The following is a 19,622-nucleotide window of genomic DNA, read 5'->3' as shown; positions in this document are numbered from 1 at the left end:
TCCCTGTGAATATGTTACCTTACATGGCAAAAGGGATTTTACAATGTGATTAAGCTGAGGAGTTTGAATTGGGGGAGACCCTGGATTATCCTGGTTTATCTGGATGGGCCCAGTGTAATCATAAGGGTCCTTATAAGGGAAAGAGGGAGGCAAGAGGGTCAGAGTCAGAGAGAGAGAGAGATTTGAAGATGCTATGCTGATTGATGACTTTGAAGATGGAATAAAAGGGCCATGAGCCAAAAGATTCAGGCAACCTCTAGAAACTGGAAAAGGGAAGGATACAGATTCTCCCCTAGAGCCTCCAGAGGGAATGCAGTCCCTCCAGTCCATTCTGGACTTCTGTCCTTCAGAACTGTAAGGTAATCAATTTGTGTTGTTTTAAGCCACTAAGTTTGATAACTTGCTATAGCAGCAATAGGAAATTTTAATACAGTGTGAACATTCGACATTGGATTTATACAATGGCTGGATAAAAAGATCAAAGCAAAGTAGAAGATTGTCTAAATGCCTAATATAGGTTATCAAAAGGTATTTTAAAATGTTGTACATCAATCAAGTATTAAAAGTTTGACTGAAATTATTTTCCTAAGACGTCTAACAAAGATCTCTAGGCCTCTGTGGTTCATTATGGCCCTGGGAATAGACGGTCCTATTGTGAGACATATAGTGAGTGGTTAAAAGTGAGGACAGGCAGCCTGGGTTTGAATCCTAGTTCCACCTCCTGACTAACTGTGTGGCTTCTGCTTCAGTCTCCTAACCTATAAACTGGAGGTTATAGTATCCCCCTCAGAGGGTTGCTATGAGGAGTAAAGATGACGGTATATAGAGAATGTGTAGAACAACGCGTCAGGTCTTTCGAACAATGTCTCTCACTCTATAAGCATTAGTTGTTGCTGTTATTATTGCTTCTAAAGAGTGATAAGACTGTCTTGTGCAGGATAAAGATCTCTTTGGGGGGAATGGAACTGTTGAAAGAATAGGCAATTGAATTGTTTAACAGAAGAAAGTGACCTAGAGGAGACCAAACATTAGGTTTATGAACCAGCAAAGTATGTCACATACTCAGAGAGTCCTTGTCCAAGACCCCTGGAAACTACAGGGTTTTTACTTTTATGTCAGAAGTCAGGGTCTGTGAAGGGTTTGGAATTTTACCCTACTTGCAAGCTAAGAGATTAGCTTATTACTATCCCATGGATGCTGGCAGAACACAGGAGACACCTACAGCAGACGGAGGAGTTTATTACTCACAGCACAGCAAGAGCATAAGCATGAGGTTCGTGTCAATTCCCCATGCCTCTCAAGTCTCACAGAGGTGACAAAGATGGGTTCACATGGGTGCTGTACACTCAGTGGGTTGTGGCACCCTTGAACTTTGGGAATCTGCTGCTTTTCTAGTTAATGAGGAGCTGGTGGAGTTGAGGTGGGGAGAACTTTAACCCCTTCCTGAAGGTTGTTCCCTGCAAACATAACCTCAAGAAATGGCCTGAATAAGCAGCAGTGTGGGCCTTGCATTCTTGGCTTACCCAGAATGTGGGGGTACCTTCAGGGACCGTGGCAGACTGCCCGCTCAGTGCAGTTGACCAGAGCTTTGAGAACAGCCTTGACTTCTGCCCACTGATCCAAGCGACCATTATAGCTGGTGCTGAGGGTCAAACTGGCCGGAACACTATCAGCACCATTAGTTTTCAGCTTAGCTGAACCAAAGGTGAACCAGGCCCAGGCATTTAGGACAGTCTCTGTGAACCCAAGGGCCTTTTGAGCCAGTAGCTTTGCTTCAGGTGGCAGAGTCAGGGATAAAGTTTTCACCAAAGGGTAGCTACTACTCCTTTATGCAAAACTGAGATGACATCAGGGCCAGGCTAGGCACATCCTCAAATACATTATTTTCATTTGACCAGCAAATGGGTGCTTTCCTTGTAGTTGTCATCTCCTAGTTGACCCACCCTTCAAAAATGGGGATGTCAGGCCTGAGTCATAAATTCTCCAGGGGTAAGGTGTTCATTTTTAACAGGAGCTCAGTAATAGCCCAATAACTGCCTCCCCATTTTGAAAGGGGTCTGTTATGGGTTTGTGTCCCATCCCCCCGCTCCAAATTCATATTGTTAAAGTCCAAACCCCCACTACCTCAGAATGTGACCTTATTTGGAGATAGAGTCTCTACAGAGGTAATCAAGTTAAAATGAGGTCATTAGGATGGGCTCTAATCCAATACGACTTGTGTCCTTATAAAATTTGGACACAGAGACGTGCATACAGGGAGAAGGCCGTGTGAATATGAAGACACCATCTACAAACCAGGAAGAGAGTCCTGAAACAGAGCCTTCCTTCATAGCCCTCACAAACAACCAACCCTGCTGACACCCTAACTTTGGACTTCCAGCCTCCAAAACTGAGACAATATATTTCTGTTGCTTAAGCCACCCAGTTTGTGGTACTTTGTTATGGCAGCCCCAGAAAACTAATACAGGATGTATCTGGTGCCTGTGTCCAGCGTGTGGCGCTGCTGTACTGGGCAATGGCCTCTGGAGATGGCTGTGATTTTCTCTTTTTCGCCTGGGATTCTATATTGTTTCTATTGGACCACTTGGAAGGGGTCAGAGAACCCCTGAATGGGAGAATGTCCTCTCATCACTATGAATGTTTACAATAAAAGCAAGCAACACAGAATACATTATATATTTATATTCAGGGGACACAACTGCAGTACGTTGAATCAGCTGAATGTTCTTTAACTTCCCTTTCTCACTGCAAACTGCTCAAACCCTATCAGTTGAATTTTGCTCTGTGGGAACACAAATCAAAGATATTAACATAGGTACTTCAGGGGTTATCATGATAGTTTCAGGAGATTAGGCTGTTTCCCAGCTGGGGGAGATAGAGAATACAAATGTGTGTTTGCCCTTTGGTTTCTCATCCCAGAATTGGTATTACTTCCTCCACTGGGCTCCCCTGGCTTCTGGAGAGCACTGGGGCTCAGGGGCATCATTGTTTTAGCCAACACTGGTGCCACTGCTCTGCCCTGTATCCTCAGCACTTTGGGCCACCCTGGCACTTAGCACATCCTCCCTGCACTGGACCAAGTAGACATGGGTGCCCACATCCAACAAAGCTATAAACATTGAGTTCCTCCTCTCCCCTCCCTGAAATTCCTTGGCACACTCAGCCTTCTTCCCTAAAGCAGCTCAAGTTGGAGGAGTGGAGGAGGGAAAGAGCAGCTCGGTGCCAGTCAGCAAGGGTTTGAATTTACTCTGTTTCAAAGGGCCTCCCGTCGCTGGACTCAACAAACAAATTTCTAACGTATTTAGCCTATGCAAAGTTCTATATCTTCATTGCTAACACCATTATTTCAGCTTTGGGTAACCCTTGACCCATCAGCCATAGCCACATTGCATGACTTTTGGCTGGGGTGTGGGGCTTGCTGTCCCATTGATGTCATGAAAACATCCTTTCCTTCTCCCACTCCAGAGGAGAATGTGCCACAACCAAAGCACCATCTGGGAGTCTTGTTTGGACCCTATTGTTTCTCAGCCTCATTTAACACATAAGATAGTGAGAGATCTTCACTCTACCCTCTTACTTTCACCACCACCTATGCAAGAGCATTTACTTCCAGATCTCAGGGAGCCTTCTGATATCCTCTAACCTGACCAACAAGGGCCCTCTTCCAGAACGCCATCTCTATCAGCATCTTATCCTTGTCACCCAAACTGGCAGGCCGCATGAAGGGTCTGGGATTTTACCCTACTTGCAAATTAACAAGTTAGCCTGTTACTGTTTCACAGATGCTGGCAGAAGATTTTGTTATTCACAGCACAACAGGGAGCATAAGCATGGTGTTGCTGCCAGTTTTCTATGCACTCCAAGTCCCATGGAGGTGATGGAGGTGGGCCTAGTTGTATGCTTAGGTGGATGCCTGGGTTTGTGACATGGGTGAGGAACAGTGAGCTTATAGAATCTATCACCTTTGTCATGAATGGTGAGCAAGGCTGCTCTTTGACTGGGAAGAGATGTTACTTCATCCCTCAAAGTTGCTTACTGCAAACACAACCCTGACAAATGGCCTGGGCAAAGAGTAGTCAGGGCCTGCATCCTTGGCCTACTCAGCAAGAATGCTTAGGCCCCATGGCAGATTGATTCTTCCAACACATGTGTTGGTTAAGATGATTAGTTTTTCCTTGTTGAGCAGGATATATTTTATTAATTATCTTTTAATTTCAAGGAAGGATGACAAAAAGAATATAGATCAATATAGTTGAAGCAGCCTTCCAACCCTAAAGCTGCTTGAGTTCTCATCCTAACTGGGGCAGCCAAGGGAGAAACATACTCATCTGTAGCAGTTTTGGAAGATTGGGTTGGTCCTTGAATGTTCCTCATTTAAAGAAACTAAACATCTAGCATCATTTTAAGGCTTAGGGCTATTCTCCTTTATATATATAAGAAATATCATGAAATATCTTATATATACAAGAGAATATATTTATAAATTATGAAGCATAATAAAATGAACACCAATGAACCCATCACTAAATTGAAGAATTATATTATCACAATACCCCTGAAGCTACATATGGGTTCCTCCCTATCTGCTGAATGAACCCAAACAGCTAAAGTTGGGCTGGAATGTCCCAGAGTTCCTAGAACTAAGCAGGACTCTGAAAATGGAAGGAATGGGCCACTGGGGTGGGAGATGGCATGTCAGTTCTTCAAAGGGGAGGTTTAAAAAACCCCCGTTGAAACACCAGGCCTACTAATATCTCTAGCCTGTGATGTCTTTTGGCTTTTTTCCTATTTGATGGCACTTCAATTAAAAAGGATAAATAGAAGAAATAAAGCAAAACATTTATTAAAAAGAAGCCTAATAACTATAATCCTTTTCCCAGTGTTTTTTTTTTAAGCTCTACTTCTTTTTTTTGGTAAAAAAAGATAAATCATAACTTGATAATTCCATATTATTGGTGCTTATCTTGCAGAATAAAGGACCAGAATTAGAGATTCAGCTACATCTTATACCAGGTTCCCGCCTCTGGCTGTATATTCGATTCAGAGGGGCTTTTGAATGTACAGGTCCCACCCCAGACCAATCAGATCTCTTCATGGCCAGACACGTAGTTGCTTTAAGCTCTCCAGGGGACTATAATGCACAGCCTGGGTTGAGAACCTTTGCCCTTTCCTTTTGCTACATAATTGTAATTGGTGATTGGCAGTGATTTAATATAGCACACATTGGAGATAAACCCAAATAAGTTTTCAATTTAGGTAAGTTAATCATGAAATTAAATCAATCACTGGAGTCTGGTTAATAAAAATTTATAAAAGGCTTCAAATCAAAATGGTTTCTTTTTTATTAACAAGTTGGTTCCAGATGAGCTAGAGGGGATTCATACTACTCAGTATAATAATGTTTTCAGATCATCAGCAAAAGTCAGTTTCTCACTGCTCTGTCTAGCCTCTGTTACTGAGGATGGTGGATGGATGGCTGTATTCATTAAGCCAAGTATCAATCAGGTAAAAATGAATACTTCCTTAAAAATGCCACTAGATGGCACACCTAAACCAATTTTATATGACCTAAGTGGCCAGAAAAGCATTTTGATGTTATAAAATAGGATAGAAACTGGAAGTATAAAGCAGAAAAAATGAGGGAAGATTCCATGGGTTTTTGCTGTGCTGTAGTGCTTTGTAGGAAAAGCAGTCATGGTCCATGTATAAGATTAGTAGGGCAGTTTATTCATTGTTCACTATGAGCAGGCAACAAACTAAAGACTTAAAAAAATACATGAGGGACTTCCCTAGTGGTGCAGTGGTTGAGAATCAGCCTGCCAATGCAGGGGACACGGGTTCGAGCCCTGGTCTGGGAAGATCCCACATGCCACGGAGCAACTAAGCCTGTGCGCCACAACTACTGAGCCTGTGTTCTGGAGCCCACAAGCCACAACTACTGAGCCTACATGCCACAACTGCTGAAGCCCGCACGCCTGGAGCCGGTGCTGTGCAACAAGAGAAGCCACCACAATGAGAGGCCCACACACCACAACGAAGAGCGCCCCCCGCTCGCCGCAATTAGAGAAACAGCGAGCCTTTGACCTGTAAGTCTATGTAGTGTTTGGTGTTAAGAAAATAGGGTATAGTTATAAACCAAAAATACAGTTATTTAATATATATGAAATAATGTGCTACATGCTAAGCAGGATTCAGACGTGTATAAGGTGCGGGCTCTATATCCAAGGAACTTCTCATCTTATTTGGTGGGAAGAAGGTGAGGTATGCTGCAAATAACCAGATGTTTGTGGTATGAATGTGACAGGTAGAATAATGACCCCCTAAAGATGTCCACACCCTAATCCCTGAAACCTGTGAATATATTACCTTATATGGCAAACAGACTTTGCAGATGTGACTGAGGGAACAGGCCTTGAGATGAGAAAATTATCCTTGATTATCAATGTGGACCCAATCTAAACACACGAATTCTTAAAGTAGAGAGTTAAAGACAAAAGAATCAGAGAGATGTGATGTTGCTGGCTTTGAAGATGGAGGAAGGCACCCCCAACCAAGGAATGCAGGTGGCCTCTAGAAGCTGGAAAATGCTAGGAAACAGATTTTCCCCTAGACTCTCCAGAAAGGAACACAGCCCTGCAGACATCTTGATTTTAGCCCATTCAGACCTATGTTGGACATCCAATGTCCAGAAGTACAAGATAATAATCTGTGTTGTTTTAAGCCACTAAGATGGTAGTAATTTTTCTGTACAGCTATATATGTTAGGGTTATTTTTACAACATAAAATATAGTGTAGACTCAATAAATGCTTTTTCAAATATTTAAAAAGTAAAACAGCAAATAATAGCAAATAACTTATGAGAACTTGAAATTGCTTAAACCCCTATAACTCCCAACATCTATAATTCTTGTGCCCTCCCATCTGTTTTTTTGAGGTGAAAGCTGTACCAACATCTTAGAATAAAAAGGGCTTGATGTTCTGAGGAAAGCAAGAAAGTACAGTGTTTGCTTTGTATAGAGTCTTGTGGCGACAAGGAACCCAAAATGTAGAGTAGGTAGTGAAGAGGAGAGGAAAGCAGCCAACTCCATCTATAGCAAAAAGATGACCAAGTGGGAGTTGGCTCAAGAACTAGAAGTGTCAGCAGACTTAACTAGGAAGTGCCTTGGAAAAAAAGGCAGCATGATCAACACAAGTTCACCTACAGTGGGAGCTACAAGGAAGGCTACAACAGCTTAATTCTTGTGCCTGGATTCATAACTGTCTTCAACTTACCCCTCTGAAACTCATTTCTGCCCATGTCCCCATCCTGGTTACCTGCTCTTAGCCTCCCTCTTCTGAGATTCTTTTTTTTTTAATTGTGGTAAAATACACATAATATAAAATTCACGTTTTTAAAGTGTGCAATTCAGTGATATTTAGTACATTTACAGTGTTGTGCAACCATCACCACTATTTAATTCCATAGCACTTCCGTCATCCCAAAAGGAAACCCCATACCCATACCCATTAAGCAATCACTCCTCATCCCCCCTCCTCTCAGACCCTGGCAACCACTAATCTGCTTTCTGTCTGTATGGATTTGCCTGTTCTGGACATTTCATACAAATGGAATTATACAATATGTGGTCTTCTGTGTCTGGCTTATTTCAATTAGCATAATCTTTCCAAAGTCCATCTGTGTTGTAGAATGAATCAGTATTTCATTCCCATTCATAGGTAAATAACATTCCATTGTATTAATATACAACATTTTCTTTATCCATTCATCGGTTTAAGGACATTAAGATTGTTTCCACTTTGGGCTATTTCCCACTTTGGGAATAGTGCTGCTATGGGAATTCTTGTACAGGTTTTTGTTTGAACTCTTGCTTTTCAATTCTTTTTGAGTATATATACCTAGGAGTAGAATTGCTGGATCATATGATAATTTTATGTTTAATCTATTCAGGAACCACTAAATGTTTCCCACAGTGGCTTTACCATTTTACATTCCTACAACAATGTATGAGGGTTACCATTTCTCCAACATTCTCACCAATACATGTTATTTTCAGTTTTTGTTTGTTTGTTTTTAAATTCTAGCCATTCTAAGTGGGTTTACAGTGGTATCTTATTGTAGTTTTGATTTGAATTTCCATAATGACTAATAATAACATTAAACATTTTTCATGTGCTTTTTGGCCATTTGCATATCTTCTTTGGAGAAACATCTCTTCTAGTCCTTTGCTCATTTATAAATTGGGTTGTTTGTCTTTTCCTTGTTGAGTTGTAAGAGTTCCTTATATATTTTGGATACTAGATCCTTATCAGATATAAGATTTGCAAATATTTTCTCCCATTCTGTGAGTTGTCTTTTTACTCTCTTGACAGTGTCCTTTGATGCATGCGACTTTTTAATTTCTATGAAGTCAAATTTATTTTTTCTTTTGTTGCTTGTACTTTTGGTATCATATCTGAGAAAGTGTTGCCAAATCCAAGATCATTAAGATTGTACCTACGTTTTATTCTAAGAGTTTTATGGTTTCAGCTTTTATATTTAAGTTTTTGATCCACTTTGAGTTCATTTTTGTATATGAAGTGAAGTAAGGGTCCATTTTCATTTTTTTGAATGTGAATACCCAGTTATCTCAGTACGATGTTCATTCTTTATGAACATGAAGTTAGACATTGCACAGTAAAGATTAGGAATCACATAGTAAGTCTGTTACTGACGCAGATGAAGAAGCTGTTCACCTGGGTCCAGGCCCTCTGAAATGAGCATCTTGACTTGTTAGTGGCCTTCAAGTGCCTGAACTTCAAGATGGTAGTAACCTGCTAGTGTCTTTCTTTACCAAAGTTGGAACGAATGGAAATAAGTTAATTTAACGATATTATGAAGGATTGGGTCTAAATGCAAAGAATATACTTAATGAATTTCCTGACTTTTAAAGAGACTTCTAAAAATGTTAAGTCTGTTTAAGTGTGGGACAAGATATTAATATGTCCGGAATCACTTAGAAGAGTTAATAAAAACACTAAGATTTCCTGTATATTGTCTATGTTGAGAAATGGTAGGAAATGAAAGTAAAATAATTAATAAAAGTCATTGGTAATAGGTCAAACCCCCAAGTTGATCCTTTGCTGCCTAGTCCTTCCATGCTGACAAGTTGGTCCAGGACCCTTCCCACACTTAATTCTCCAAGGGGGACATTGGTTTTAAGTTTGTTCACAAACTTAAATGAGATCAATAAATCCAGTTATAGATGATCAGAAAGCTTTTCCTTTTAGTTTCCTCCCTCAGCTACAATTCTATTTTCATAAATATAATCAGAGTCAATTTTAATTTATTTCTAGTTCTTCATTGCTTGAGCAAGCAGGGGATGGAGGGTTACTTTACTTATTCATTAACTTGAGCGTTTACTGAATGCCTAGTATATAAGATTTTGGGCCCAAAACTATTAATTAAAAAATGATCCTATGGTTTTAATAATTATCTTCACTTCCCTCTGTAAATCTTCATAATATGTACATAATGTGTACACATATACACACTCACTTCATCTTATTTTGAAAAGAATGTAAAGTAGGCTTGCTGTTAAAATCTTTAGACTTCTCATATGTGTCTTGTTTCTACTTCATTTTCTTCCTTAAGATAACTGACGATATAGGGCAGCAGGGGGAAAAGGATTTTAGAGAGAAAAAGAGCCCCATAAACATCCTTAATATACAATTAATAAAAGGGAACAAGCTTAAGTGTCATTATTCTTGAATAAATTTACTAAAATGCAGAATAATAGTGAATCCAGATTTTAAGAAATGTTTTAGTTTGAAATAATTTTATATTTGCAGAAAAGTTGCTAAACTAGTAGAGAGTTCACATATACCCTTTGTTTAGCTCTCTTTAATATTAACAATTTACAAAATTATAGTAATGATCAAAACCAGGAAATTAACATCAGTACAATACTGTTAACTAAATTACTGATCTTTCTGAAGTTTCACCAGTTTTTCTCCTAATATTCCTTTTTTGTTCCAGGGATCCAAGATCTCACATTGCATTAAACTGTTGTTTCTTCTTAGTCTCCTTTGGTCTGTGACAGTTCCTCATTCTTTCCTTGGCTTTCATAAGTACTGGTTATTTAGTATAATTTCTCTCACTTTGGGTTTTTCCAGTATTTTCTCATGACTAGATTGAGGTTGTGCATTTTTTACATATTATTCTTAAACCACAGGATGCTGTTATGTCTCTCTCATTACATCATACCAGAGGATACTGTTGGTATAACTTATTACTAGTGATGTTAACCTTGGTCACTTGGTTAAGGTGGTGTACACCAGGTTTCCCTACTGTAAAGTTACTATTTCTTATTGATAAATATCTTTGAGGAGTTACATTGAGACTCTGTTAATATCTTGCTTCTCGTTAAACTTTTAACCACTGATTTTAGCATCCATTGGTGGGATCTTATATGGAACAATTATTACTGTGGTAATTTTTGCCTAATGGTAATTTTTGTATTTCCTTCATTCCATTTATATTTGTTCATTGGAATAGCTGTCCCTTCTCCATGTATTTATTTATTCATTTATTTATATCAATATGGACACATGGACCTACTATTCTGTGGGTTATAATTTAGTACCATCATTATTTATTTTATGGCCTAAGTTGTTTTGGCTATTGGGAATTCCTTCCAGTTGGTTCCCTATGTCCCTTTGACGTATCCCATCCTTTTTTGCTCATTTTCTGTATCATAAGTTAGTTCATATATATTGCCCAGGCCTGGAATTAATCACTCATTCAAGGAGTCCTAGTTTTTTAATTAGAGAATGATATTTAGAAATCAAGATCTGGGCTCTAAGGGTGCTTATTGCTGTGGCCACTGTTCCTAGATCCTTTCAGCAAAGACATGTACTTATATACTAACCCATGTATATACACAGACTTATACATAGAAGTATTTCATACTATAAACCATGAGTTCATACTGATACCTCTAATTCCAATGCATTATAATGTTTCATTCTGGCCTTTCCTTTTTCTTTATTTTTAAGTTCTTTCTCAGACAATGAAAAGCCTGGCTCTCATTTTCTACAATATATTCACTTCAATCCTAGTAGAAACAAGAAACAGTTACAGGATTGCCAATATATACTAACCAGCATACATTATTTGTATGTTCTTTTCCCTTTTACACTATCAATTCAAAATACTGTTTTCCTATAAATTAGGGTAGTTCTTCCTGGGCTACTTCAGGGTGGTAATTTCATTTAAAATACAGTTATACTTTGTATTCTCTCCACATCCTGTTTGAGTTTAGTTACAGGGTAGGGGAGTATATGAAACAAAACTATGTTCTAATCATTAAAGCTATACAAAAAGATACACTCCAAGAAGCATCCCTCCCTCCTCATCCTTGCTAACCTATTCCTATTCTTCTCTTTATATACCCTTTCCCATGCTGTCTCTGTGTCTGATCTCTCTAGTCTTCGGTTTATCATTCCTGCATATCTTTTGTACCATAAACAGATACACGTTTATTTTCTTATGTCCCCTTCTTTCTTACATGAAGGGTAGTGTACCATTGTACCCTTTTGTACCTTGCTTTTTTCATTTAACTGTATATCTTGGAAATCATTCCAATCAGTTCATAGAGCTCTTCCTCATTTTTTAACAGTTACATAATGCTCCATTGTGTGAATATATCATTTATTCAAATGGTGTATGGGCACTGTATTAGTTTCCTATTGCTATGACAAATTATCACAACACAAAATAATTATCTTACAGTTCTGGAAGCCAGAAGTTTGAAATGGGTCTCACTGGAAGAAAGTCAAGCTGTCAGCAGGGCTGCATTCCTTCTGGAGGATCTAGGGAAGAATCCCTCTCCTTGCCTTTTCCAGTTACTCGAGGCTATCTGAATTTCTTGGCTCATGTCTCCTTCCTCACTCTTTAAGCCAGAAGTGTAGCATCTTCATCTCTCTCTGACTCTCTTGCCTCTATCTTTCACTTATGAGGACCCTTGCGATTACATTGGGCCCACCTGGATAATCCAGGCTAATCTCTGCATCTCAAATTCCTGAACTAATCATATCTGCATAGTCCCTTTTGCCATGTAATGTAATATATTCATGGGTTCTGGGGATTAGGACATGGACTTCTCTTGGGGGGAGGCATTATTCTGCCTACCACAGGAACTTAGGTTATTTCCAATATTTTGCTGTTACAAATAGTCCTTCAGTGAATAACCTTGTGCTTTTACATTTTTGTGCTGTTTGAGGTATACCTTCAGGGTAGAATTCTAGAAGTGGGATTGTTAGGTCAACGGCACGTGCCTTGTAGTTTTGTTAGGTATTGCCACATTTCCCTTCAGAAAGGTTGTACCAATTTGAGAGTGCCTGTTTTCCCAAAGTCTCCCCAGCAGAATATGTACTTGCTTTTTAATTTTTGCCAATCTGATAGGCAAGAAATGGAATCTCAGTCTTGATTTAATTTGCATTTCTTTAATTATGAGTAAACTTGAACATTTTCTCACATGTTTGAGGGCCATTTATATACCTTGTTTTTGTGAATTGTCTGTTTATTGGGTTTTTGTCCCTTGTCTCAACTTTTAAGAGTTCTTTATACATTGGAGGTATTGATCTCTTGCCTGTGGAATATATTGCAAATATTTTCTTGCAGGTTATCATTTGTCTTTGACTTCGTTTATGATGGTTTTCTTTTTTTGCCATGAAAAAATTTAAAAATTTTTATGTATTCAAATGAACAATCCTTTATTGCCTCTGCATTTTAAGTCTTTATTTTGAAAGCCTTTTCCTGTACTAAAGTTAAAGAGGCAGTCACCCATGTTTCCCTACAGTACTTGTATAGCTTCATTCTTTTTCCTTTGCATTTAGATCCCTCATCCATGTGGAGTTTGTTCCATACATGGTGGGAGATACGATTTTAATTTCATCTTTTCCCAAATGGCTACCTAGTGGTACCTGCGACATTTATTAAAATCTCCATCTTTACTCTCAGTGATTTGAGATGTCACCTTTAATAACCTTCTATATGTACTTAGATCTGTCTCTGGACATGCTGTTCCACTGGCCTACTTGTCTATTCGTGTACCAGTACCACAGTATTGTAATTAAAGGTGCTTTATAATATGTTTTGATGCCTGGTTAAGCTAGTATGCCCTTGTAGTTTATCTTTTCAATGTTATTACATGCTTGCTTTTTCATAGAAACTTTAGTGTCAACTTGTCCAACTCTTTAAAACAGTTTGTCAATGTTTAAAATTGGGATTGCATGCTTTTATAAATTTATTTAGGAAGAACTGTTAAGTAATCCTATCCAAGAACAAGGAATGTTTTTCCATTTGTTTGAGTCTATTTTTATGTCTTCCAGGAGTTTATAAATGAATTACAGACTAAACAAAGTGTTTTTGGTTAAAAAAGGAAAAAATTTAAGTTAAAATTTCCTGTAAATGATCATACAGATATTCTTACAGTTGGATTCCTTACCTGTTTGGTAAGGGACTATGTTACCAGTGCACGTGAGGGAGGGACATTCTTATTCTGAAATGTGTGAGACTGAAGACTAGAAAGAGAGAGAATGGCAGAACCTCCAGGCAGGTTGGGATGGCACAATGGGAAATCTAGAAAGAAAAACTGGGCCCCGGACTGTTGCCTGCTGGATATAAGGCCAGGCTATGGCTGCTAAGGACTGTGGAATTAATCTTCTTGCAATGAGATGTTCACAGGCATTGGAGACAGAAATATCTAGGGCCAACCCTGGCTCCATCACTTACTAGTTGTCTAACCTTGGATAAATGACATAGGCTCTCTGAGCCTCAGCTTCATCACTAAAATGGGGAGAAGGATACCCAAGTACTACTAACTTGTATGGCAAAGGAGATGCTCAATAAATGTTCCCGTATGTCCAATTTTTCTACTTTCCTTTCTCTTATTTACTCATAGTCTCTACTTCATTCTTTCTGGCATCTCTAATTTCATTCTCCATTTTTCATTCTTTATCATTTTTTAATCTTTCCCCATCTCTTCAATTCTGTGGTCAGGCATATGCTTTTCTAGTTCTCTTTCTCCTCTGTCTTGCAGGATGTTTAGCACTTTAAAAAATCAATTCTGGTAATGAGAAAAGGGAACTAATTAGCCTTTTAGCCCCACATACTCTCATAGGCATTCCTGATCCCACTAAGTATGCTCAGCCTTGAGACACTAAGAGACCTTAGCAAGTGTCCCCTCCAGCGCCATGGCAGAACCTAAGTCATTCCAAAAGATCCCTGTGACCTGGTCCAGAGGACATGGATGTACTCCTGTGTGCCCACCTTGGTACAAAAAGGAATCACTTCTTGTTCATTTCTTTTGCACATATGATATTTCAGGGTTTTTATGCTTTTTTCCCCCAGGAAATTTCTGAACAAAAAAGAATCCCAGTTTAAAGTGAGTTCACTAAATACCAATTTAGTTGTGATGTATGTGAAATATTGCAAAGGAAACAGCACAGATTTAGATAGGTACTGAGTAGACATTGTCCTGAAGAACCAGAGTAATTGGGGAGAAACTAGCTTCTCTCTCTTAAGAGCCATTTATTTAAATTTGACTGACTATAATAGCAATTTAAAGTATAATTGCTTCTATTATAATCATTGAATAAAAGTATTTCTTGGGCTTCCCTGGTGGCGCAGTGGTTGAGAGTCCGCCTGCCGATGCAGGGGACACGGGTTCATGCCCCGGTCTGGGAAGATCCTACATGCCGCGGAGCGGCTAGGCCCGTGAGCCATGGCCGCTGAGCCTGCGCATCCGGAGCCTGTGCTTCGCAACGGGAGAGGCCACAACAGTGAGAGGCCCGCGTACCGCAAAAAAAAAAAAAAAAAAAAGTATTTCTTATATCTAATTTTTCTTGTCAAGAGATCTGATACCTATTCTAATACTTAGCATTTACTTTACAACTAATATTGATTTGTATATGACCATATTATCTATAAAAAAATTAAAAAGTGATTTGCAATTTGTTGCCCATCTTTATTAATACTTTCTAAGACTTTTGGATCTGATCTAAACCAGAACTCTGAAAACATTCTTTCACACAGAATCACATCATTATTTCATATAAATCAGGTCACCACTTTGTTGGTTATTCTCTGTTCGACACCCCTTACCCTGCCCCCACCTAGATCCATTCTCTGCCCTTGTCTACCCTGCACTGGGGGTCTGACCCTTGGCCTTGCATCTCCCAGACTCCCTTCCCCTCTGGCTTCTGGTTGGACCATTCATTGGGAGGCACCAGCAGGAGCCTGGAGGGTGGGAAGGCAGTGAGTTCTGGAGGTGGTTCTGAAACAATTTTTACAGCCCTTCCTACACTTAAACTTCTTATTGCATAAGTTATTCTTCATGTCTTTGACGGACATCTGTTAATTTTCATGTTTGAACTTATAGTAATGTCTATTGTACAGACTGGAAAATAGAACACTAAACTTCTGTACTTGAAAATGACAGCCTTTAAAGCTCATATCAATCACACACACACACACACACACACACACACACACGGAGGTACAGTCAACTCCAGCAGCAGCAAATTTTCCTTCCTTTCGAAAATAAAGTTTTTAAATCAAAACATTACTTTAAAACTCTAATCCAATTTTATGATCTCTCTAACTTGGTTTCTGGGGTTTTTAAAGATAAACTCTCCCAATACCCAACTTCTACATTTGTCCAGAAACTTAGGCATTTGCAAAGCAATGCCTCAGAATGTTTCTAGAAAAATTTGCTAGAATTACATTAACTTTGCTGCCTAGCATTGTAATTGACATGTTGTCATTTCTGTTTGGTTCTCATTAATGTTTATGTAAAGAATAGAACTCCAAAGAGACTATTCTGATACTGCTTTATTAATTCAATGCTTATTGAACACTGACCACATGCCAGGCCGTGTGCTAGTCAATGAGGATATAAAGATGCAAAGACAAAGTTGAGTAATTGTATTATGTTCTGAAATGGTTCATATTATTTCAGAGTGCTTTTCTTGGAAGAAGAAATGGTTGGGTCATTTTCAGGAAAGAAAAATTTTGTGTTCTCTTTGAATCTATTCGGTAAATTAACGATAGTTTTAGGTTTGGGGTTAGGTTCAGCTTGGGTATATTTACTGATGAAAAATTAGAAATGTGTAGGCTATTATATTTTAGATTTATTACATTAATGGTAATATATAATTTAGACTTTGAAATTTTGTTATGTATGAGCACATTCACTTGATTTTTAAACCATTGTACATGGCTCAGACACTGAATTATATAGCATGAAATATTTATTTTCAGTTATGCACCCAAAAAGAAAAATATTATTTTGAAGCCATGTTTGTTTTGAGGAAAAATTGAACATGAAGACTTCAAACCTTAAAAAAAATTATATTAGAATAGGTGATTATCAGTGTTTTTCCTCTCTTGAAAAATCTTTCTGTGATTATATGTATCTTTATAATATACACAAACAAGTAAACAGGGAGAGCTGCAGTTGTTGACCTTGTACCTTAGCATTAGCAACTGCCAGTCTACCCACAAGGCTTCTGGTAAAAGGTTTTTTGCACATATCATAATAAAAATCAAGTCCACCATAAAAGCTGATTGGGAATGTATATTTTAATAGAATATTTTGCTCATGTTTTTAGTATTTAAATATTTGCATATTTAAAACCTTTAGGAACTTGAAAGCAAAGGAAACTCAATTAGGTTAGATTTTTTTTTTTAAATGTGTTAAAATTGATATAAGTAACACTCTGTTGGTGTGCCTCTTTAATAAGTATGTCAATTAGAACTTTCATTTGCAATATAACTCATTTTCAAGAACCGGAAACCCAAAATGCACACCTCTGAAAAAAAGGGAAAAAAAAATCTGCCCATGTGACAGATAAAAGGGAAGAGACAGGCTTCCAAATTATAATGCAATCACACAGGAGGACAAAAATTTCTTGAAGTTGTGAATAGAGATTATTATACAAAGGAATGTGCCCTGTTCTAAAGATGTTCTTAAATTTGAACTTTTCTTTTCACCTTCTCTTATGTTATTTTCTGCTGTATGAGTTCATACTTTTTTTTCCCCTAATGATCACTGCCCTTATTTTCTAAAATTGCTCCATGTTTCTGTGAAGTTATCTACAGAGAGATGGTTAGAACCACTAACCAGGCTTTCAGTGACTTCTGGTTTAGGTAATTGACTGGGTAGCTTTCTTGCCAATTATTACAGAAACTAATATCATGCCGCAGAGTAATGATCACACAGTCAGGGAAAATTCTTTTTTCAGTTACATGCTTCTGTAGCTTACATAAGTACAGAAAAAACCTGAAAGAACTTTTTGGCCAACCCACTAATTTAACCTGAATCTTAATACAAGTCTGTCCACTTAATGTGTGTGTGCAGGCACTTAAGTACTGTTATTTCTTGAGTACTTCTCATGCAAATTGATAAGAAAGAAGCCCCCCTCCCAACTTTTGTATACAGCAACTATTTGAAGATAATCTTTCACAAAGTTTTCTTTTAGCAAAATCTTTTCACAGCTAGGAAAATCTAAGTGTGATGTTTTGAGTATAATGTTTTGTTGTAATAATAGTTTGCTAATAAAATAATTAGTGAATTAAAACATGTCTGAATCTGTCATTGCTGCAGCCTTGCAGAATGGGCAGAATGGGAGGGCCTCTGCCCCGATCTCTCTACCCACTAAGCAATCACCACCTTCACATAGGTGTCTGTTGCAGCCAGCAACACCTCAGGTTGCTGTTTGGAAATAGTTCAACTTTAGGCTCTATCTCAGGCAAAAAGAGAGTTGATGAAAAACAGATGTGTTTAAATTGGTGCTAGAGGGAACTGATGGTGTATTTTGTCTACAGCATCCAATATTTGGCTTTTTCTAAATGAAAAGTTACTTTTAAAAAACCTTTCATGAAAGAGAAGTTACATTGAGAAGTTTCATACAGTTATATTACTTCCAATTCTTTCCCCCTTGTTCTTTATTTCCTTACATCTTGACCATTTGTTTTGCTTTTTTTCTCAGTGACTATGTTGCCTCCTCTACTTTCTGTCTCCTCATCCCACATTGATCAGTAAGTGATAAAGGCTGCATGTTCTTACTTCCCAAGAATTTCAAAAACCTCAGTCATTATATCAAAAAGTCTAGACCATTAAGCCTTTGAAAAGTTCACTTAACCAAGTAAATTATAACTAATGTGTTCACAGTTCCTTGGGAATGTGTTCATATATATGAAACTTGGTGTTAATAATAAAACTAGCAACACTAGTTGGAATACTGAGCTAGGGAGATGGTCATTCTACAGATTTACTAATTGAAGGAGAATGAATTTCTATAAAATATAAGATTCTTTCCTTCCCAAATCATCAGATGTCTAAGTACAGTTGTCACAATTCAGTTTTTTTTTATGGTCATTTCCATGAAGGCACAGGTTTGTATTTGATTAGCCTTTTTGTTATTACCAATCATATAAATCTTTAAAACAGAAATATATTATCTTTGGAAACTACCCAGGAAGAACTAGTTTTACTTTAAATCAACAAATGGTTAAATATTATTAGAAGGAAATTACTTGATTCCTTGAGTTTGCTGGTCTTTATTATCAGCTTATTAAAGCAATAAAAACCTGAATATAAACTACAAACTAGTAACAGAATATCTGGAACCAAAAGAAAATAATAGATAAGAAAAAAAAGAAAATTGTTAGTTCTGTTAATCGACAGTTCCCTTTGAGAAAGCACATATTATCTGTTGCTAAGTAAAAAAGATTAATGTTGAAAGACCATATTAAATTATAGAAGAAACTGCTTTGAGGGGTATGGTTATGAAAAAACAGTTATACCTATTTACACATGCCTTAGTGAGATTTTTACAGCAACATTATTTAACTGCTAGAGCCAATTTTTAAAAAATCTATACCTTTCACAGTAACGATGCTAACAATCAACAGGAGGTATAAGGTATACACAGAAGCCTTAAAATTTGTTTCATATTATTATGAGATGTTCCTTGTTCAAACCAGCTATTTCTTATTACTGAGTAGATGATAGGAGAAAAATAAAGAATACTATTCATCACCCCCTGCCCCAACTTCCACCAATCAAGAGAGAAGTGAAAATGGCAGGATGAAGTCTCTTTACTATAACATTGCAAATTATTTTACTTTTTAAAATTAATTATTTTATTTTATTTATTTTTGGCTGCATTGGGTCTTCGTTGCTGCACGCGGGCTTTTCTCTAGTTACGGTGAGCGGGGGCTACTCTTCATTGTGGTGCACAGGCTTATCGCTGTGGCTTCTCTTGTTGTGGAGCATGGGCTCTAGGCACATGAGCTTCAGTAGTTGTGGCACGTGGGCTCAGTAGTTGTGGCTCGTGGGCCCTAGAGCACAGGCTCAGTAGTTGTGGTGCTTGGGCTTAGTTGCTCTGCGGCATGTGGGATCTTCCCAGACCAGGGCTTGAACCCGTGTCTCCTGCATTGGCAGGCAGATTCTTAACCACTGAACCACGGGGGAAGCCCGCAAATTATTTTTTAAATCCATGAATTATTTTAATAAAGAAACATGTCGATAAAACTAATAGCTAATTTTTACTGAGTGCTTACTAAATGCCAGCC

At 38.0% G+C, this 19,622-nt stretch overlaps 1 protein-coding gene across 2 annotated transcripts in view; it reads left to right on the top strand.

Moving 5' to 3' along the window:
- PLGRKT (plasminogen receptor with a C-terminal lysine) overlaps positions 1 to 19,622 on the top strand; it is a 50,145-nt gene that overhangs the window by 3,927 nt on the left and 26,596 nt on the right. The window lies entirely within an intron of this gene.

Source organism: Pseudorca crassidens, chromosome 7 (genome assembly GCF_039906515.1).
Source record: "Pseudorca crassidens isolate mPseCra1 chromosome 7, mPseCra1.hap1, whole genome shotgun sequence".
In the NCBI taxonomy this organism is placed as follows: Eukaryota; Metazoa; Chordata; class Mammalia; order Artiodactyla; family Delphinidae; genus Pseudorca; species Pseudorca crassidens.
The sequence above is the reverse complement of the archived record's forward strand: the minus strand, read 5'-3'. Positions and strand labels throughout refer to the sequence as shown.